Here is a 23,222-nt window from a genome sequence, read left to right as displayed (position 1 = left end):
ATCTGGAAGTATGATGGATGGGTGTGGAGCACCGAGTGAATGGAAGGTACACGTGTGAGAGTCGGCAAAGGGGTGATTTGGTGGGTTGACATATACGCCGGTAGGCTGTTTTCGGGCCACACTCCCCGCCAGTGTATCGCACCTCGGTCGTGCTTATTATTCAGGAATACATAAGATAATCTTTCCTTCGGGGGGGAGGGAGCACGTGTGATCTGCACATAAATATATATGTGAATATTGGCAAAGTTTAGACGCGAGAAAGACGGGGGCAAAGACGTGAGCTTTGCAAGATCTTGAAGAATATTGGAACTGTCGGGTTCGCTATATTTGACGTATTATTTTCAGCCATTATTTTCCCCTCTGTCTATATATTGAGGGAGCGCGCTCATGCGAATGAAATCGGAACGACCCTTTTCTGCTTTCTCCAACGTTTTTCCAGCATTTCCAATAAATTTTTTCCTTCACCGGCTTATTTTTTATTTTTTCTTTCATATCGAGACCAAAAAATAGAACGTTGTTGAACGTCTTTGTTAAGGGCGAAGCACAACGGGAGTAAATGTCATTGAGTGCTCTTGACGCCGATACGCTAAAAATCTATGAAAAAAGGGGAACATTATTTCCTCGGATTCTCGAACGGTATGCAAAGAGTTGAGCAAAAAGCTTTCGATTGAATGGGCGACTGATAGAGCTGCCACGCCACCGACCTTTCTTCATATCGTAACGCGGTGTTCAAGTTTCATTTTAAGCAATTTCCATCATGAATACAGGATGAATCGTAATGCGAGAGTATCGTCTGTGCAAAGTACGATATTCAAATACGATATATTTTCGAACAATGCTGAACAATTCGCAACGTCACAGAGCTTACTGCAGCTCGTACAATGTCTCTCGTTACAGGAAAGGGACCGTTAGACATATCGATATCGCGGCAAATGAGGGAACAGCACTCGTCGTTGCAGCCATACCTCGGTCCCATTGATCACAGAGCAGCGTTTCAATGCCACAACGATTTCCTGATTACGACAGTCTCAGCTGCTTCACCAGTGCAATTTCTGCTGCTACTTAGTACGTCGATATTCGTCTTTCAATCTCCTTTGCTCAAGTCAATCTTGAAAGCAATTTTACGGGAAACAACACGAGAATATTAAATTTGATAAATTGCAGTCCAGTAACGATGGCGCGGTGACGAGCTGCTATTCGTCGTCATATTATTATGGAAAAGAAATGAAATTTTCCTGGTAAAAACTAATATTTATTGTTCACAGTAGGAACTCTCGCCGGAGTATTCAGTTCATTTTGACGTCACGGTGAATTTTACCGCGCTGTACACTGTACAAATTTCCGTACGAATGTTCATGCCAGGATGCGGCTATGCTGGGGACCTGGCAGGGGTGTCTTGTCGCTACATCGGCCTATTTCCCCGCACCCTTTTTATATGTGCTCAGCCCTTTGTCGAAGTGTGTAAATCACCGTTTCATATTGTGCTACGAAATTCGGAAACGAGTGACCGATATCTGCGTTAGGGCAAAGCCATTTTGCCGCGATGCACCGCGTAAAATTGTCCAAACGTTTTATAAATTTTAAGTATACGTACCGTGAATTTAACGACCTGCCATATTTACTACGATAAAACTGAAAATTGGGCAAAATATTGAAAACTTTACAGTGCGTTACTGGAATAAATGTTTTCCCTTAACTTGTCCCCGCAGTCAAATGTATCCGGTTAATTTCACAGTGAATTTCTCGCTAAACGTCACCGCTTCATCCCCCCCTCGAAGGCTCATTAATTAATATTTTACAACGCAAAGTCACGCGGTCCGACCGATCGTCGCCAGGAGAAAAAAATGAGTAAAAATCTCAAGCACGAATCCGCATTCGTTTGGGTGCAATCGAACATAATCCATCGAATGAAACGTCCCAAGTAAGTGATAGAACCACATTCAACCGTTCCGTCAGGAAGCAGGGTCGATATGACAGATCCAAAATACGGAGCGTAAATAATTCAACGGCTCTCTCAATATGTAACGATGGTGTTTCACTTGGCACGACACAGCAATGGATGTACGGATAGAGGAGAGTCACTGATTTCCCTGTCGCTTGTCACGAGTACCAATTTCAGTAGCTCAGGTACTCGAGCGAGCATAATTAACCGTTACCACTAGGAATCCCTGGGAGTACGGAACTCAATGAAATTGCACGACAGCTCGTTTGCAAGCTCTCGCTCACTGATCAAAGGAAATGCGTCCTGTTGAACGATATCCAGCTCTTCGGCGCTTCGTGATACCCGAACGAATCGTATCTTCGGGGAAACACGATTGTGAAGGAATTTCTTTGTATAAATGTAAAAAACTGCTAAGAATGGAGGACACCGTTCAAGAAGCTCAATGCTAATTTCGATACTCGCAGGCTCCTTTGTTCTCAGCCAATTGCTCCCCTTAAAAAGACCACCGATCCATTAACTGTGCGAATTTTACAGGGACCATGGTCGTCAATTACTTGGAATAAATTTGTGCAAAAAAAACCGACGAGAAATAAAGCAAGCACGCTGACAATGAGGCACGAAAATAATTGCGTTGGAGGTTTATTTAAGGAAGTTCGTTCGGTACAGAGTTAGTCAAAAGAAAAATTATGGCGACTAGCGTAGCCGGTCCAGTGAGTTCCGCGACACCGTGACCTTGCAACCTGCACTGTCAATACAGCTCTTAATGACAGAATTTTTCACACGCGAATATGTCGAAAAAAAAACAAGTTTTTATTGATTACAATATTTCCTCACCCGTCCTTCATATTTTATTGGAAGTCCCTAGTGTCAGTTGCGTCTATCGGAAAACGTAGTCTAAAAAGTAGATTAAAAAAATCATTAATTGCAAAAACTGTGAGCATTGAATGGACTTTACGAATAAGCTGTAAACAGATTCTTCAGATATTTTTTCTATCACTCATGGAAGTTTTTGCAAGAACTGTTTCTCAATGCCTGCAACTTTCGTATATAAAGATGGGAAAACCACTGAAACCCGTAAGAGACCGCGCTCATTTGGAGAACCCGTTTTAATTTTTTTCTCACGAACAAAGTATCCTCAAAATGTTGTCAGGACATTTTTTTATTATTCATTACTGCATTCAATGTTTTTTTGTCGAAATCTCTACGTTAATTCGATTACCAAATGAACTTCCTTAAATCGAACTCTGTGGAGTTCGCTGATCAGCATTTTCTATAATTTGAAAGTGTTCCAACGGAAAAATCGTGGCCGAGAGATTTCCGGGGGAAATACACCCGCGTCCAATGATCTGTCGAGTTTGTTGTAACCGGAAAAATAGCGATTCTTGGAATAGGAAAAATCGAAGCCGTGCCCCGAAGCACGGGATGGAACGGGATAGGAATTTCCAATCTTCGACCTTGTTTGGACCATAATTCCTGATATTTTTGAGAAACTTGCAGCGCCGAGTGGAAAAGGAAGGAAACACGGTTACCATGGAATCATATGACGGGGACTAGGAATTTCAATTTCAGGACTTTGTACCTCGAGGAGACAGCCGAAGACGCTTCATCGAGAATTGAATTGCTCGCGTAACCACGCGTGCACCACCGTCTAATAATTTTCACGATGATTTGAACAATGCTGGCATTCATCCGTTTGACGCCCGCCACGAATAATAAAGAGGAGTAACGAAATTTGGGGAAGTTATGAAGAACAGTAAATTCCTGGGGTCAGGAATATCACATCGGCGAAGGGTCTGTGTGTAACAAGGTTTGATGCGATTGTCACGAAACTGAAGCCGGAACCGCAGAGCTTGACGTCACAGTGGGGCCAATTTCGGTCGCTCGGTCCATTCGAATTTCGAAACGTTGAGACCGAGAGAGATGAAATGGGAGGGAGGGCGACGCTCGCGGTGGATGAGCAAAATGGGTTTTCGGGGCACTGAACTGTTCTCGACAGAGAGACCAACCAACGGAGAACCAGGAGCATCGGCTTCGCTCTCCATTCAGGCATATACGACTAGACAAACTGGTTTCGAAGCTTCCCCGCTTGTTCAGGATCCCAGCGTTGTCTGCGTACCGGGCAAAGATGGAATTATATCGCTCCGAGCATTAAACGCTGCAGCGAGATGAATACCGAAGGCTGTGAAACGGAAATTATTAGTCCATACAACTTCTTGCTCCGATGTTGCAAGGATCGTGAATCTCTGTCTGCATCGCACCAACTTCCGAAACTCCCTCACCTCTCAGAGTTTCCTTTCATTTCAATACAATCTAAATCGTTACTTCCTTGATTGATGCACCGAAGGAAAACAAGAATTGAGGAGAGTCACTTGAGGAGAGAAAATATACTTCGAGCTCCTCGTCGTAATCCTTCGTCCGAAACTTACCTACTTTGAAACAATTTATCGTTGTCAAAATTTTTCGTTTCAGCCGCATTCGTACTGGTCCCATGGCTCTTGAGTCGCGCAGAACGACCTAGTCGAAGCTCTGCACTCAACTTTCTTCATGCGCATTTACCCCGTGAGCGCGACTTTTAATCCCCAAAACTCCGTTTTTACTACTCTTAATACGAAAAAATCCTTTCTTTAGTGCCCTAAGCCATGCGAATCCTCGACGCTATTGATGTACGCGCCTGACTTACTTATTAGTGAGAACTCCCATTAATTCCCTGTTACTAAGTCGGCCAGCTGGCTTCGGCGAGTTAGCTGGGCAAAGTTTTAAATAGATTGTCTCCCTAAGCTAGATGAGCGAGCTTTAATGCACGGCTTATGTTTTCTTTATTGTCATACATTCGATTATTATTTCATCGGAGTCAGGCCTGCTCTGCTCGATGGGGCGTCTCAAATAACATTTTTTTCTTTTCTCTCCGAAGAGCATCCTTCAGTAGTTCCGGTATCATAAAATATGACAAAATTCAGCCCCTTAAAGTATTTTTAAAGGTCGCTCATCGCGATTCTCTTTTCCCATTTAAATAACCCAGCACTGGCGACTTTTGAATTTTACAACTCGCAGAGGAATCAATGTAGGATGATTCTCGAAACGGGTTTTTGTAGGAAATCGAATGCTCTATAAAAAAGGTCTCTTATCATTTTGTGATAAATCTGCTCTTTCGAAGGCTATTCACTGTCAAAGTTGAAGAGACAGTAAATTCTTTATTTTTGCCACTTTCCCAGCGGAAATGTCAGATTTATCATGATATATTGCAGAACATTTTTTGGAGATCATTCTCATAGAAATTATCTCAATAAAGAATTCAGATTGTCATAAATTAATAATTTACCGCCTTCCGAACTCATTGTCTGGAATGTTGAAATTTTTTTCTGACACGCCCTTATGAATAATCATATGTAAAATACTCGATGGTGGATCGCTGTTTTGATACAATATTATCGAGCCCTATTCGCCGAGGTACCTACGGAAACGCTCCTGTTTCCGTGCTAAATTGTTTTGAGCCCAAGTACAAGGGTCCTCGCGTGCTACACAGAAGCTAAAATGTGTAGTGCACGAGAGAAATAGCGTAGGAAAGCGTTACCATGGAAACGCGAACGAGTTCGCCCGATCTCTGCAAACATCTGTGTAGCTCTGCGGCGCCCTTAAAAGCAGCATCAGCGATGACAGCGGAGCGTACGCATCGATTTGCCAGCGAAACGTTTATTTTCTTAATGAGCATTCAGAAGATAAATTTGTTGAAATGTCTTTTTTCTTTTTTGATTTTCTTCCTCGTGTGAGGACCAAGGGAAATGTGGAAATACTGGCTGGTAAGGGCGTTCCCTTTTCCAACAAATTTGAATAAAAAATATGCGAAAAACCGGGTGAACAATTCGACGATATTTCTTTCCAGTATTTTCCATCGAGCTGAGAATTCTCGGAAACTCCAGAAACACGCCAGAGCATCGTTGCGCACTCTTTTTAGTGCGCAGTACATACCTTGACGGAACGAAGTAAAATTGTGTTGAATGGAATTTTCATTGAAGAAAAGTGAATGATGAAATTTGAGGAAGAACTTTCGATGCCATTTAATATCAGCGTAATGCAAGAATCCTTAATAAAATTAACATTAAAAAAGAGGTTTTTCGAGTGTCTTGGAAAAGACATTTGGAAATGTCCTTCGCATTACTTTATTCGAAAATATCTTAGTTATGCGGCAAAGGCTAAGTGAAACTGGCGAGGACTGAATGAACCCGATACGAGAGCGGGAAGAAAGGCCACGAAGGATGTAATGAAAGAGAGGGAGACAAAGAAGTGTGAGAACAAGGGGATGATTCCTGGGATGCAAGAGCCGGAATGAAAAAAGGGGTCGTTGTCTAGTCCACGAAGACTCTATATTTCCCTCATTGGCTAAATATTCATGTATTTTCGAGGAGTGAGTTATTCTTCTCGAAGGGAGGAGAACGCGACTCGGCAAAAAACCATCCGGCGACGGTTCCGAGGTAAAATACACGGCGAGGGACATTTATCCCCGGGACGACAAACCCTTTTTTCATTTCCTCCTTCCACGAGAAAGAACGAGAAACACTTTACACATCCGAAGAATTTCGAGTTAAAAAAAGAAAGTATACGAGCTCGATGAATCAACTCGAAAACTGAAGCCAGCAGAAATTCGATAACCGGTAAAACGTAGTTGAGTGTCGAAAATGAAAAAAAAAAAAAAAAAAAAATCTAAAAAGAAACAAAGAAAAAAGCACGTTGTAAAGAAGAATCGATGTGGGAAAAAGAAGCGAAGAATCGTCGCCACAAAGGCGTTTCAAAAATACCGATGCGGAGGAAAAAAGAGAGGAAATCGAGAAGACGTCTACGATGTGAGAGCGTGCTGCTTTCCTGAGATGAAAAATGCTCTGAATTATCGGAAAATTTACATAACGTCGAGAGCATCAGCTTCTCGGTGGGTTTAAGGACCAGGGTGCATAGCTTCAAACGTTATATTCTCCCTCCGTTCGATCCGGCTTTCCCTGCAGCTATTCGATACGAGAACTGCTTTTCCACGGCACCAAGCCCCAACCCGGATGATGAGGTCGAGGGTCTCTCTGGATTCTGTAAAGTCTTCGCTACCACAGCCACAGTCACTATAAACGTGCTACTCGACTGTATAAGCTCGCTAGTATTAGGTGACAGCCACGGAATAAATATCAAATATATCGTTAAATAATAAACACGACTTGGCTAGTCGAATAACCAGCCTTTGGGAAGTTTCATTCTAGTCAAATATCCGAACTTTTCGATTCCAAAAAAAATCTCTTTTCTCGATGGTATAAAAGAAAACGAAGAGCAATGGAACGTTGAAAGCGGGACAGACTGTGGAACAAACAAATTTTTGTTCGTTTCGTGAAACGAGCTCGTTGGAGTTTTGAAAAAGTGCATTTTTTCAGTAATTTTTTTCTTTTTTATCTGCTATCTCCTGAGATAATACTACGGATCCGCCGAATTATTTGCTGCCCCTTCGATGTGTTTACCAGTGTCACGTGGCACTGAATCAATTATTTCTCGTACGACTCTGTCAAATGGAACGAAAATGATTTAAAATATTTAAAGAAATCACACAGTTTGATCAACACAACGATTCGCTTCTAATTTCCGCACGTCAAACTTTGAATAAATGAAATATTCGAGAGAGTTCGTATTCATAAAATATCCTCAATTTCATCGGATTATTCGTTTTTTTCGTACGAAATGAATGATATTCGTTTTGGTTCTGCTTCATGGAAATCACCTGTTTCATCTGTCTCAGTGCTTCACGTACTCCACATTCATACTGTCTCTTTTGTATGAATAATTACGAGAGAAGGAATATTCGTGAAAATGAGAGTTGGTTCAGAACCGTACGGCCATTTAAAAACGGTGTCTATTAAGATACGAAAAAAATCAGGGAAGTAATGGTTGTCAAAAATAACGAAATTTGTAAGAAAATAAATAGCATGTGAATGTTATAAAAATGAACAAAGAAAAATAGTTCGCTCTCAGTGCAGTGGAACAATCCAATCATGATAATGGTGCCTGCAAATACTGAAAATTATTTAATTCAAGCAAGTTTCTGGTACTCTGTTACGAATGAGTGCTGACTGCTTTTGATCATTTTCATTTGTGAAATTTCCAAGAATGGCAACCAGACGAAAAATGGACAAAACGTTCAACCGCGTATTCAAGTTTTGTCACGAAATGATGAAAAATATATACTAAAAAAAGAAATGAAAAATTTGCATTGAAGTACTACAAATGTTTAATGCGAGGAGAATTTTCCATTACGAGGAAAAAATGAATGGAAATTCGAATGCACGATTTCAAAGTTGTAAATAATTTTCGCAGCTGCATTTAAGTTTATTTACTGGTTGATTTTCTCGCGAAAAATGATCGTCGAGGAGAGTTGATGATGAATGTAATTAAAACGAGGGACAGAATTCAGAGTAATTGAAATAAATGCTGAGGGTGGAAATGAGCAAAATCCGACGACTGCGCGAGCTCACATCAGCTGCATATACGTATTTGGACTTTGTCATTGCAGCGCATTTATTTTCACATGCGAATGTCCATCGAGTGAGCCAATGAAAAATAAATAAATGTAACGAGTGCGAGCGGATGGTTCGAAAAATACCAGGTGCATTACCGAGGACCATCCCTGCCCATAAATGCAGTGTAAATTGTAATGAATAACAAGCTATTTCGTGATCTCATTATTTTCGAAAACTTCGACCAAAGTAAATATTAAATATTGATTTTCGAGCAGTCTTTATGAAAATTTGAGTACTATTTTTATTTGCAGAAAAAAAACGAAAAATATGATAGAGCGCTGTGAATAAGTTGTTTAATTTCCAACATAAATACAGACTTTTTACTGTTTTCATTTTGTTCGATTTTTTGAATTTTTATTGCCACCATACTTTAGGGCCGAACGGAATCGTAAGAAATTGATAAATTTTTACCGAATTTCAGCTAATCCGGACCACCGGAGATTCAGAAAAGCCCTTAATTAATCGAGGATCCATCACCGACTAAATCCAAAATTTCATTCGTCCCTGGCGAAAATACTATAGTTTTTTATGTAAAAAATTACATTGGAGAGCGCAAAGGAAAACACAAAGGGAAATGGATAAAAAAAAAATATTAATAAAAAGACAGAAGACTATGACAGGAATGGACCAAGCCAAGAAGAAACAAAATACCAAAATAAGCAAATCTGAGGTTACACGAGTGCTCAATTTTTTTCTAAAACATTCATCAAATACTTCATTATTATTGTGTACGTTTTTCATAAACTTCGTGAGAAGCGTTCATTTGTTACATGGAAAGATGAACGACTTTTTTTGCAAAGTCCCTATAACCTTGTGCACTTTTCTTCATATATTTGAACGCGTTTATGTCAACAAAGTATAAGACGAACTTTTTAAAATTTGATACGCGTGTCAGTCGACTGCGCATTTAAACTCTGTGTAAATTTCAAGACTTTCATGAACTACGACTTTAAAATGGGGAAAAACGTTTGTATTTCTGGATAAAACTTGCCTTAGCAGATTTTAGGCGATTATTTTTCTTCTGGTGATATAAAATTGGAATCTTCCTCAAATAAGTTGTCGTTGAATGGTTGATCAGATCTTTCATTATTAAAAGCCATTGTACCTCATAACGAACGAGTGTTTGAAAAATTAGTGAACTTTTGACATTTTTAAATAGGAAGAACGTCGTTTTTATATGAAAGTCGAATCAACTTTCGTTCACACAGACTCCTTGATGACTTCTGTGTAAATTTTTACAAGAAAGGAAGAAAGGCGATTCGAGTGTTTAAAATTTGCCCCGTTGGTTTGAACGGCATCTTGACGAGCAGGCTCGTTCGCTTACAATTTTCCTCTTCCTTCATCCGCCCGATTCGCCTCGAGTGACGTCTTCCTCCAGCAGCAGCAGCAGCAGTTCTCGCTGATTAAAACTCGCGTCTGAATAGCCCGTAGGGCGTCTTAACTTGTACGCGGGGCAACGACGAACGCGGAGAAAGATACAAGTTTTTATTTTTCCTCCGAGCAGGAGAAAGGGCCAGGCAAAAACTTTACTGTTTTCAGCCAGGAAACAAGCCCCCCCCCCCCCCCCCCCGAGTTGTACTAAAACGTGTAAGAGTCTGACTATATAAGAAAAAGCCAAGAATAAACAGACTTTTCCAGTCGCGTATTCATATAGGAGCAGGCTTTCTCTTGTAATTCCTCCGTTCGAACTTAACTCGCGAAATTCATGCTTCCCCCTGCTGGAAACACAGCCTGAAGGGGTTTATAACGTATAGTACATCTGCTTCTCGAGTATCATCAAAAATGTAAATATTTCATCATTTTTACATTAGACCCGTACGAAGCAGACTTTTGAGATAAATTCCGGTTAATTCTATAGCATACACCGAAATATTGCTCTCTTTTTCACCAGAAAGCAAAGTATAGGTGCACTGAGAAAAAAAATCGTTGTAACAACTAAATGTCTTTAGTTGATATTTTTTATTTAACTAACATTCGCACCACGAAACTTTTGAATGCGACAGTCCTGATTTGTCCTTGAATAGTTCGATCAACAGAGTACTTTCAGGCCGGATGACAGGATCCTTTTTTATAGTGAATATATATTTTGTCACGTTGATTTTATCTTTAGATAAGCTATCTATTTGAGTCATTATCTAAATATTTTGTGAAATTAATTAATATTTTGTCGTGCTATTAATATTTCAGTTAAACTGAACATTTATCAAATGTTTCGACCAAATTTTTTTCTCAGTGTGTAGAATTTATTATTCTTATTATTATGGAAGGTGAAGTTTCGAAAAATAGATATGACCATTGAGCGCTTTCGCTCTCATTTTTCAGGCACAGCTGGGTTGCATGGTTTTTCGAATCCTTGCGAAGCGTCCTTTATGCGGGATGGACTTTGGACGATATAATAATATTGAAGCTGCCAAGCATAATCATTGCGAAATGGTCGCAAGGAGAAAATTCGAGCTCGATAAGATGACTAGATTAAAGGAGATTGAGAAAAGAAATTAGAATTGTCTTTGAGGGGACGAGAAAGGAGAATATCGTGAGAAGAACGTTCGCTTCGATTAATTTAAATCCGCTAGCGCAAAGCCCGAATTTCTTAGCTTCGCTCCGAGCCAGAGTCAGCACACCAAGACTTTTTGCGAGGGTCGTTTGAAACTTCGTTTTCGCGAGTTGTACGAAAGTTGTCCGAGATTCTCTCGGAGACGCGGCTCGCACGGACCACGTCTTCGTTTCAACGTGCATAAAGTCGTTTCGGCGATAGCGAGGAGACAAAAAAATGAGAAAATAAGATAACGCTCGGCAGGCTGAACGAACGCCGCAAGGAAAATGCTCGTTAAGATTTCCTTCTCGCGGCCACAAGAAAAGACGACCAACACGAAATGCCGCCGAGTAAACACAATGAAATATCAAAAAAATCACGCGCAAACGGAAGAAATAACGATATTGAAGGGGAGAAAGAGCAGAGGGAAAAAAACAAACAAAATTATATAAAGAACGACGTTGTGAAAACGACGCTAATTAACTCGGCTTCAAGGGACCCGGGCTAAATACTTTTTTACCATTTTGTTATTGCATTGTCTTTAATGCAATTAGCAGCTGTTATAATTCAACTGTGATTCGGTGAAAGGAAACACGAAATACAGTACGAACCGAAAGAGAAACTACTTTCAACTGGAGCTGTCGGAAGTTTTAGTGAAAATCTGTCAGTCCCAAAGGACTAAACTATTGCGTCAGAAGCATCAGGTGTAAATTCAAAACTTTCTTTTTTCAAGCAGTTATTTAAACTTCGTGGTAATTACACTTTGCCCGGTGGCTTGTTTCTCATTGTTCTTTCACTTTTTGGCAGATTAATTGCTGTTCTCAAACAGAAGTAAATTCAGTAAAAAAGACTGAAAAATTGAAGGGTGCCTTTTCGTTTATCCAAGCGACGTTTACAACTGGAATATTTTCACTCGACATTGCGAACGTGGAAAAGCAGTAAAGTTATTCCCTTGGATCGTGAGCGAGGAAAACATTTCGTGGTCGGCGTTGGGTCACCGCAAATTGCCGCGAGTTTTTTCCTGACTCGAGGACGACTTTTTGCTGATGACTAAAAGTTTTATTTTTCGTTGCTCCCCGGAGCTGGAAAGCAGAAGAGCTTCAGAAATAATTTCGTCTCGGTAGGTACACAAGGGGGAAGAAGAATTTGTTGACCCAAGAACGGACCAAGGGTCAGTTTCGCTTTTATATCCGAGGGGAAAAATCGATGACGAAATTCTTCGAATTTCCAAGCAGGAGTGCAAGTTCTCCCTGGCAAGTGGCAGTGCTCGATCAAACTGCCCGATTCTCTCACCCTCCAATTTTCTTCCCTGCAGCACAAACAATCCGAAATAACATTCGTTCCTGTCGATTGAAACAAAATGTACAAAATTCTGTGGGAGGAGCTGCGATCCGCTCGTTTCGGAAGCGATTGAGCGCCCGGTAAGTAGGACAATTTTGCCCCCCCAGCCTAATGCTAGTCCCAGAAACTAGGTCATCCGCAAAAGAAAGGAAAAGCTTCAATTTTTCGGCTGAAAATCAGCGAGAAAAAAGAATTCGTAAAGAAGACATAAAAAGACTGATAGTGGGAGGAAAGTGGGGGTCGAAGAACAAGAGAAAAGAAAAGAGAGCAAGGAACTCCCATAGATAAATGAGAAAAGGGAAAGAGCCTGGTAAAGCCCACAAATTATACCCAAGCATTACGTGCAGGCTTGGCCGGGTCTCCTTCCCTCATGGTAAAATAAAGAAAGAATGGAGAAAAAAAATTCTGCCATTTCAACGTTACGTTCGACCACGTCGACGATCCCCTTCTTTGCCAATTCCGTGCGTAAAACGAGAGAGTTTTATGCTCGTGAACCCTTCGCAGTTTAATCCCATATTCCTCTCCTTGTCCACTTGGTGCTCGGCGCCCCTTAAGGGGGTGAAATTCTCGCAACGACTCCACGAATCATCCCCAAACTCGACCATCTATCCCTTCCCCCATGCTGTCACCCTGGTGGCCAAAAGCTTCGAGTTATTTCGTCCATTAAATTAAAAGCACTCTCTGCTCAACGAGTGATACGAAAGCTGCTTGCCTCTCTTCAATCTTTCAAAGCTAAACATTTCGCGATACTGATGTGTAAAGTACAAAGAAAAAAAGCAGAGTTTCTCTCCAAAGCGTCCTCTCGATCTCTGCTGATGGAGAATTGAGCCATTGAAGAAAAATAATTAATCGAGGGAGCGTCGAGGCAAGACGAACGCGTGGAAAAATAAGAGGATTTTCAATCCTGGAGCTTCGTTGACACTCGTGCAATCAGCAAAATGAGTTATTTATTAAAAATTCCAACACAACGGAGTAATGGAAAAAGTATCGGCAAGCATCTTACTATTTATTGGCAATTTCGTCCCTCGTGACCCAACGACATCGAAGGGATGACTTCCACCGACAAAACACACGATAAGCACTCAACGATCGATGAATTCTGCAATTTTATTTTCTCAATTGAGTCAGTAAGGGAAAAAACAAAGTAATGCGAATGAAAATTCGTATCCGGAGGGCCACAACGGTGGAAAGTAATCAAGGTAGTTTGCCTGAATGAAAATTTCGTTTTTCGATTACTCCGTCGCGATGGAAGCAAAGTTCGAACTTTTGTTTGCGATCCTTTGTCAGAAACTGGCGCATTTTTTCGCGCATTTTAAAGACTTTCGAATAAATCGAAAAATGGAACGAGAAACTCTCGTGGCCTTTCAACGATGCAAATGACACACGAAAATGAATATTTGCTACAACAATGGAAACTGGTGAGCGATGTAATCGTGGTAATTGAAAAAACAATGGCGCATATATCTGCGCTCATTTAATAACAACCTCGGCCCGAAACCTCTCCGAATGGGCGAGCTCCGAAAACACGTCTCCACGTTCCTACACGCGCTCTTCGAAACGGTCGACATACGATAGGGTGGATTTCCTGAAAATACTTCGATATTCACGGACAATGACGGACCGTTTGGCCGCTGTTGGGACGAGAGGGAATTCCGAGGGAGGAAAAAAGGCGAAGTACATGCCCGCATATGCGGCGGAGAAATAAAACAGATCTGTGAATGTAAACGAATAATGTTTTCGATACGTGAAACAAGTAGTTGAGAATACCGAGGTGGAGGCAGAAATGCATCGAGAAAGTAGAATAATACGATATAGAAATTGAGCGATAAGATGAGATACAGTGATAGCGCGACAGCCGTCGTTCCTCGGGGAAATTTCTTGTAGAGTTTTTGCCTAGACATTTCTTAAGACGAATTTTCTCTCCCATCGCTTTTCCCCGTTTCCGCTAGCGCCCGAACATTTTTTTCCGTCATCGAACGACACTGACAAAAGCAAGAGATTTTGAAATGTAGAACCTTGAGTTGAGCTTGAAGGAGAAATCTTTTATTGGGAAAATAAAAAATGAAAGATTGAAAAGGATGATAAAAAAGCTCTCGAAATGAGCGCAACGATTGCCACGTCCTCGAGTGCATTGTAATTTTGGACTGTGCAAAGAATCGCCTCGAGTTCAATAGTCGAAGCACGTTCCTTGTCTCGTATTCCCTGTCCCAATGCGATATTCTTCAACGGTCTCGTACTTATTCTTGCCTCTCTATACATATGAATGAGCCCTGAAAACCTCGAGACTGAATTTCGGGACATCTTGAGTAGCCCGCCTTCTCGAGCGACAAAGTTTTACTTCATTACGTCATTAGCGGCGGTTCTATGGTTTTATGGACCTGGAATACGAGATCCGAAAGCATCTGCCAACTTTTCGAATGCGACTCCGCAACGGAATGTAAACAAACTGTTGTACAAAGCTTGCCCGAATAGAAATGTTGCTCCATTCAATTATTTGAATTACAAATGAAAACGCGCGAATTCGGACTGCGAAAACACTTTCGTTTATGGAGGAAGAAAAAAATACTTTCCGGTTAGAAATCGCTCCAGGGACGCGCGGGACACAGCGAAATGGCAAAGTTTCTTTCTACTCTCCGATGAAAAATGATTGATTATTCAAACATCCAGCATCGCATTTCGCAAACGCTTTCATTTGCCGTATTAAAAATGCTTTTACTGACAAAACGATGGCCGAAATCATACCGGAAACAAAATTAACACGGATCATTAGTTAAACCGTAGTATTCTGTGAATCCCGTGCGAATGGCGAAAAAGACGTTTGAAAATGACTCCCTCAGGGCCTGGGGGACCGTAGAGTCTGCGGATTCGAAAAACAAACTGACGATCCAAGGCTAAAGTGGCTCGCTAAGTCGGCAATGTTGAATTTTCAAGTTTAACGCACATCACCGTGAACCCAATTTCTCAAGTGTTTGGTATCGAGCCCCTGAAGCTTTCACCCTTGCTCCGTCCCCTCCGCGATGACACATTGAAAAGATGGTTTGGCGTGGCGCGTTTATATACACACCGAAGTCAAGCCGGGGCACTGGCTTGTATCGACGTGGTAAAAAAATCGTGAGAAGGGGAGAGACTTCGCTGTCGTTCTGCCCGAATTGAGAATTAATAAGCATCCCTACTGAGCCGACATGCGACGAACGTACGTTGTTTAAGGAGGGATTAAAATACTTTTAGACTGGCAGGAAAAGGGTGTCTGATGAGAAGAGGCCTTAAAAGGTCGATAGAGCTTGGATAATCAATGAATAAATTTTTCACAATACGTGTCTCTGCGTACGAGCACGATTATTACAGACTTTACTTTTTCTTGCTCGCGAACACCGCCTCAAACATTATTTCAGCATCGAATTCCTCACCAAGTTTATAACAATGATGAGTATTTTTATGGGAATCACGAGAATTCCTGGACGTTGAGTCGCCCACGCACGTGCAATCGACTAAAGTGTGCACTTATTCTCAACGACCTTTCTCGTCGGTCATTACGTCGCTTCCCTTGCCCACTCCCCTCGCTTCATCCTTTTTCTCTCAGTTTTTTTACTCCCTCCTTCTGTCAGCACTTTTTTTTAAATCGCTCTCACAGAAGGGTCGAGGTCGCGAAAAAGCTCATACGTAATTATAGAAGTAAAGCTCGAGCTAAGTGCTGTGATATTAAATGTTTTATGGGATGACGTCGTGTACCGTGAAAGGTTAAATGCAGTTTATGGATCGGATTAACTGTTTTCTATTTCGGATTAACAATTGATGCATCCGGCAGAAAATTGACGGTCGAAAGCACGTTCTCAGCTGTCGAGCTTCGTTGTGAAAAAAATGTTTGAGGAAAGCAAAAAGATTTTGGCACATTTAGAGCCTGGCAGGACTGATTTTTTTAGCGAAATTTGATGGTATACTCACGTACTGAAATATTCAGCCGGTTCCGGTAACTCCGGAAAGGAAAATAAAACTGTTTTTCATCCGAAACAACAACAACAACAACAACGCATGTCGAAACTTCATCGTGGCACGCATATTTTCACACATAAAAACACTTTCATGACACGCACTTGCGAGCGACAACGAAACACGCGCGTTTCCGTTCACTGTTGTTTTTACCAAAGTTTCGTCGACCCGACTGCCAGCGAAAGTGAATAAATCGACGAAAAATAAAAATAGGAGCGTGGAAAGGGAAACGGAGGGATTTATCGAAGGCTCGGGGAAAAAACGGTCGATTAATCCTCGCGAGAAATCGCGAGTTCTTACAGTAGAAAAATCTTTGGGTTCGCTGAATCTAATCGGTTGTTCCTACTCGGAGGAGCGTCCGAGGCGGTTGACAAGTTCCTGACACGTGTTACAAGCCCCGAAAATTGGTGGCTCGCAATCCGGAGCGACTCGAGTGTCACTCGATTGGAAAAGAATTGACAAATATTCACAGCAACGTTAACGTTTTTAGCAACGTTCAATTTCATCTGATTCGACGACAACTCCAGTCAGGCACATGAAAATGGAATTGTTGTTTGACGAGTGGAGTTGGCGAGGTCGAAGGATACTTTGGCCCACGAGGCGTGACGTTCCGAGGCTCCAAGCTGCGCCCGGTAAATTCAATGCAACCTTGAAATCCCAGCTCATTCCGTATGCCGCGGAAGTCCAAAACAGCGGCAGCAGCACGTATCAGCAAACTTTCTTGGCTTTTTCGTCCCGTCTCGAACTGCCGAAATCAATCGTCCCGTCGACGCTGTTTCCAGATTCCAATAGCTACTGAAACACCGCGAGAACGAAGTTTGGTGAACGTATTTCCTCAGCTATTTTTCAGCTGCAAACAATCCCCCAGAATCGATTCGCAACAGTCTGCAATTCCGGGAGCTTTATTGCGGTAAAAGTGAATCAACATTTCTGCAAAATGAACCACGAAATGATTGATTCGTTGTTAAATATTGGGTCCTTTCCAGAACGCGGCGAACCTACGAGTGTTTCTATCGTGTAAAAATGTTGTGTCGCGTTATCCGGAAGAGCGAGTATTTTTTTGAGAATCTCACCCCGCATTTCCCGTCTTGAATTTTTTCCTCGTTACTTAACATTGCCTCGCGTTCTCGGCTTTTTTCATTTTCCTTATCGCCTCGGGATTCGAGACTTTTTGCAATTACTTGATCTTATGCTCATCGATCACGAGGAACTCCAGAGTGTCGGAGCCAACAGACGTCATACCATCTTGCTTTTCTCCAACTTCCTGTTTCTCTTGGTCGATTCTCCTCCGCGCGTGTGTTCCCCTCGTTGCCGAATATTTGTCTAGCTTCGTTGTTGCTTTTTCCCTCGAGCGCAGGAGGATTTTTTATTTTTATTTCCTCCTGTATTATTCCGTATTTTTCTTCGTTTCTTCCTTTCTACTCCGGCCTTTTGTGTCTCCGACTGGTGCCACGTTGGCGGGGAATCTCGTCGTCGTCGCCCACCACCAGCGTCGCGACGACTATTCGCAAAATATCTTCTACTCGAGACCGCATTAAAGCTCTCACTCACACAGCGAACACGCGCTCGATCGCACCCAGTGAGATCGTACTTCACTTTATTTCTCTTTTCTCTCTTTTCCTCTTTCCTCCCCTCTCGTTCTCCCTCCGCGGGGTGTACGCGGCTTCTCAACTTCTTTTCTTCTCTATTTGCCAAGATAAGAGGCTGCTCAAGCCTCTCGGAATTTCCACCTCGGTACTTTGGCCTCGAATCCTTGACGATGATTCTCGAAAAATCGTGGCCGTATGACTCCCTTTATTTTCTTTATTTTCTCTCTCCGAACTCCGTCCAACTCGACTGAAGCGAGCGATCCAACGGTGCACGATTTGTCGTCACTGCAAACCGCACAATTTTCCGGTTTTAATAAACGATTTATTATTACCACGCGGCAATGAACAACGTCACTGTAAAACCACCATGAAAATGCGCTCAGAATTCGTCCTCCAACGGGATCATCGCTCCCACGCTGACCACGCACTTCGTGTATCCCCTTCGAGCACTCTACAAAATGAGAAAACGTACCGCGCCGGTGAGTGCATCTTCGTTTTACTAATTATTCACCACTTTTTATTCCATTTTATGCAAATCAAAGTGAGTGAGGAAACGTGTGAGAAAATGCGGATGAACGAACTCCCGTGCCGCGTTTCAGCCCCGCTTTTTTTAATACTAATTTTCAAGTGATTAATAATTCATCGGATTCGGGAGCGCGGAAGCGATTCATCAAAAAGTACGAAAATTCAAATATCAATTCGACAAACATTTACAGGCTAGCGTGGTCAATTGAACCGAGAATAAACGACACGCTCGAAAGTGACGTCACTGGTAGAGAAGTTGCCGAGAACACGGTGAAAAAATCTCAAAACGAACCTGTCGTTCTACTCTTTAGTGGATAAGTCGGGGAATAGTCAGACGTGGAACGGCTGTACATAAAACGACTGGGAAATGCCGCGAGCGTTCAGCCGAGAAAGGCACCGGTTGTACCCATCTCTGTATAAAAGGAAGCAAGAAAAATGTGGGTGCCTTGCGTTGTAATTTTTCTATAGAAAGCTTCAAAATCCCGAACAGACACTGGTCAACGGAGTCGAAAAATAGCGAGCGATAAAAAGCGTGAATCAGTCGAACGATTTTATTCAAATTTCGCTGCAGCGACACTCTCGCAGCATCAATAAAAAGGAGAAAAAAACGAGCCACGAAAAGCGAACGACGCTGGTGACAAGTTGATTGGAACGCGTGAGGAATGATCGAAGGAGAACAATCTCGGAAAGTTCGCGCACGCACGAAGGGCCAGAAATGAAGTTAAATCTCGCGGTTTCTCGGGAGAGGCCGGAGATAAAAAACAGACGAGCTCGTGCGTTCGCGGAAGCAAGTTTTTCGGTTCATTCCCACGTTTGTTTGCGCTCCGAGGCCTGGAAGCACGATTTTTTCTGCTTGCCTCTCGAGCGAGCGAGCTGGAGAAAAAAACAATCGTTTTATCGGCGAAAGGGCGGCAGAGTACGGCGTCGAGCGAAATAACTGTTGGATGGAATCGATGAGAGATCGATCGATGAAAAAGAGTAAAATTAAAAGACTCAGAGGGAGCGAGAAGAAAGGAGAAAATGGGAAGAATATTATCGGGAGAATCAACGAATTACGAGAAAGTATCGAGGCCCGAGACGCCGTGGAAAAGTGATGATGAGAAACGAGGTTATAAAACGTCGAGTCACCGCGCGCGCGTTTCTGCTAAAGGCACACACACACCGGGGGGAAGGCTCGAGGGGGGATTGGATTGGGAGAATTTTCCTCTCGTGTTGCCCGGGGAGCGGCTATGGCGGCGGCCTGGCTCTCACTGCTGGTTCGCTGACGGGTTCTGTTCGACGCTAAGGTGGGGTTGCCTTTGCCGTGTGGTGCTCACGCAGCATCCCTCCAGCGCGCAGGATCGCCACGGACACAGGGATGAGAGAGAGAAAAGCTCATATCGACTGATGCCGAACAAAAGGTGTTCTGTGCTGCGCTGCTCCACCGTCTTAATCCACGGGTTACGTCCCTTTGCTGTGAAAGCCCGCTTCAACAGCGGACGACACAGTAATTGGCCGACGTCATTGCGATTGACAGACTTTCCGCAGTAAATCGCGTTTGGGAGGAAAGGAGATGCAGATGTGTCAATAACTGTTTATTCTCGAGGCTTCTTCGCCTCGATATCCGATCGTTGTAAACTTTGTAAAACAGATTTATAGGTACAACGAGACGCGGCGCTGGGTGGCGGATCTGCGACGCGATCGCGCGACTCCAACTATTTTCATTTTATCGAGTTCTCTTTTCGACGCGCAGTCAATGGCGTTGACGCATGAATTGCTGGGAAACGAATGTCGTACGAGCCCTCTTGCTAATTGTCTCACGAGAAATTTTCGAGTTCCAACTGAATATATTGTGACGCCGAGTTGAAAATATTACCGGATTGAGAGTAGGATTAAAGTTTTGGAGGGCTTCGCCCCTCCAAAACTCTTCGCTCCTTTTCTTTCCCCCTCCCCCCCCCCCCCCATTTTTTTCATTTTTACGATTCTCCACCCTCTCGCCGGACTCTCGCCGGTTATTCATCCCCCTTTCCGAGCCTGTTACGGGGGCTGATGCGACGTCACGCGTCAAACTACCCCTCCTTTCCCATTCTTTCATCTTTTTTCTTCCTACTCGATTTTCTCCAATGGCATTACTCTCTTTGTCTCTCTCCCCATTCTTCTGGCTTTCGTTCCTCTTTTAACGCCCTTTTTACCGCATCTTCCGTGCGGACAAACGACCTCCGGGGCGCTCGCTGAAAAAGGAGCAAAGATAAATATCTGCTTTGCCGACGATACTTTAATCCGAAGCACGATGCCCTAATTTTGTTAGGGAGCGCTTTAAAACCGCGCGCTGATCCGTTTTAACCCGCGCTTGTATATTTACGGGAGCACCGATCACGCGATGATCGCCAGCAGCATCGGGCTGCACTTAATAATTTATCCAATTGCGCACGATCAATTCTCCAAATTTACGTTCGTATCATCCTTAAGGGGGTCACCCCGTGTGGGGGACCAATTTTTCGGGGTTTTCTCGTCATCTTTTTACATCGAGGAATAAAAACATGGACTTTTGAAATTCGAATTGTTTATCCGAGATGAAAAAACCAAAGAGCGTTTTGATGTTCTGCTATCGCCTGAACTAGAAGAGTTAAAAAATATTAAAAATTCATTGATTTTCGCGCTTCGCCAAACGCAAAATTTCGAAAATCTTTCAAACCCCAAAAATCCTTCGATTTTTAATATTATTGTATAATTTTAGTTCAGGCGATAGCCACTGCTTTAAAAATTAAAGCGCTCATTGGTTTTTCCATCTCGGATGAACCAATCCCCCGGAATCGTGGAGACGATGAAGAAACATACGAGTTCCTTTGGAGCAGTTTCACACCGAATCCACCCGAGATATGAGAGTTCAAAAATGCTATTCTAAAGTTAAAATACCAATAAATAAACCCTCGAAATTTCAAAAGTCCATATTTTTTTCCTCGCCGCAAAAAAACCCTAAAAAATTCGGCTGCCACGCACGGGGTGGCGTCCCCTTGAGTGGAGCAAGTTTTTCTATCACTCTGCTCGAAGTATGACATCGCCGCGGAAGGAGATTCACTCGGATTTCACTAGCCATTGAAAAATCTCATGATCCAGCTAAAACCTTAACATATTAAGAAAAAAAACAAAATACGAATAAAAACAAAGTGAAAGAGGGCTCGGGCGAGAGTGTTGATTGAAAATGTTTTCCGTTATACGACGAGCGACGGAGTTGCGAGGTTTTTCATCGTCGCGCGCGCTGTGACAACGAGAGGCTCTGCGAGGATAAAAAAAAGCTTTCACGAATTATTGACGCAGGCGGCTATAACAGCGTCGTCATCTCGAGCTTTTCTGACTGCGGCTAGCTAATACAACGAAAATACTTATACACAATCTGCGGCCGTGCACGAATACACGGAAAGAGAGTGTAAGGGGAGCTCCAAGAAAAAAGGGCGAGACGCAGGCTCGTTTGAGAGAGCAAACCGAGCCGGATTACGCCCTTACGATCTTTAACCGCGTGATGGATCCGCGTATATGTGCTTAGGGAGCGTCGTCGTAGGTGGTTGATCGTGCTAAAGCGTTGCATACGAAGGACGGTGATGGATAGCGACTACCGACGACAGGGCACCGGCACTGGCGTTAGGCAGAGCTCAATGCCACGACGTCGTCTCGTTCAGTTTCATCGTCGCATCACACCGCGCCATACAGGGTGTCCCATCCCGTCTTATTAATCCAAGCTCTCGTTACGACGCTCGAGGAGCTCTCAATTCGATATCGAACTCGATGAAACGAGGTTTCTCCCTTTTAAAAATATGTTTCCGGTCAATTATTACCGGCCTGCGAATCATCCGCGTCAAAGGATAAGTTCGTGCCTCGAGAACGGCTCAAAGCTCTTAAATATTTCCCCCTCCCCCCACCCACTTCCCTGCTTTTAATAGCTCCCCCCTGATTGGATGAACGTTAATATCTAATAACTCGCCACCGCAGCGAGCCGCTTGTCAATAAAACGCATTAAACTTCTCACGGCTCCGCCGTTTTCGAAGCTGAACTTAGGCTCACGGTATTGACCGGCTCTGACGGGGGACATCCTGCTGTACGCCGCTGCGGAGTTATATACGCTCGTCCAATCCGTCCCGGAGACGACAAAGCTTCCCTCCGTCTCGCTCTCACTCTCAGAAACCTTTATCTCTCAACACTCGTCCTCGCACTCCCTCCGCCGCTTCTCCTCACTCATCAGCCGTATTATAGGCGCTCGCGAGTCTGACACCAAACCGCAAATCGCTTCATGTCCAGCCGCAAGTACGCTGACGCGCTATACGACACCTGAGACGTCCTCGTATAATCGACGTCGAGTCGACGCATGCACGATCCTCTCCTCCCCCAAATACGCTTTTATCCATTTTTTTAATCACCCGAGTGACGCTGCAACGCTCCCTGTTATGGGGACAATTACGGGGGATTCCAACTTCGATAGCTTTTGAGCTTCCGGTCATTTGAGTAACGCTTTTCTAGAATTATTGATTCGCGGTGGTTCTTTTTCGTGCGGATAGCGAATCGCGACATCGAATCGAAATAGTTTTGCTCAATTTTTCATTATCTTGCTCACTTCTGTTCGGTTGTAATGGCTTTTTATTCGAGCTTTGTCGCGCGTGAAACGCTCGAAAATTATTGGCTTTGTTTAGAGTCGTGAAAGGAGTGCTGAAAATTTGCGTTTCCAGCGTTTCCGATGGAATATAGGAAAATAGGATTTTTTTGGTGGGGATTAAATGGCAGAAGTACTAAAA

General features: G+C 43.0%; 1 protein-coding gene across 5 annotated transcripts in view; it reads right to left on the bottom strand.

Moving 5' to 3' along the window:
• The window catches only part of LOC122411279 (cyclic nucleotide-gated cation channel alpha-3), a 177,779-nt gene extending 158,119 nt beyond the window's left edge, over positions 1 to 19,660 (bottom strand). For 3 of the 5 annotated variants that reach the window (XM_043419989.1, XM_043419993.1, XM_043419992.1), the window contains exons 1-2: positions 19,516 to 19,660; positions 16,301 to 18,385 (exon numbers count right to left, since the gene is read on the bottom strand). The gene's annotated coding sequence lies outside the window, so the exon portion shown is untranslated. The remainder of the gene's footprint in view (positions 1 to 16,300; positions 18,386 to 19,515) is intronic. The other 2 variants (XM_043419990.1, XM_043419991.1) reach the window with 2 other exon arrangements.
• Positions 19,661 to 23,222: the final 3,562 nt, after the last annotated feature.

The sequence above is a fragment of the Venturia canescens genome, chromosome 5 (assembly GCF_019457755.1).
Source record: "Venturia canescens isolate UGA chromosome 5, ASM1945775v1, whole genome shotgun sequence".
Classification (NCBI taxonomy): Eukaryota; Metazoa; Arthropoda; class Insecta; order Hymenoptera; family Ichneumonidae; genus Venturia; species Venturia canescens.
The sequence above is the reverse complement of the archived record's forward strand: the minus strand, read 5'-3'. Positions and strand labels throughout refer to the sequence as shown.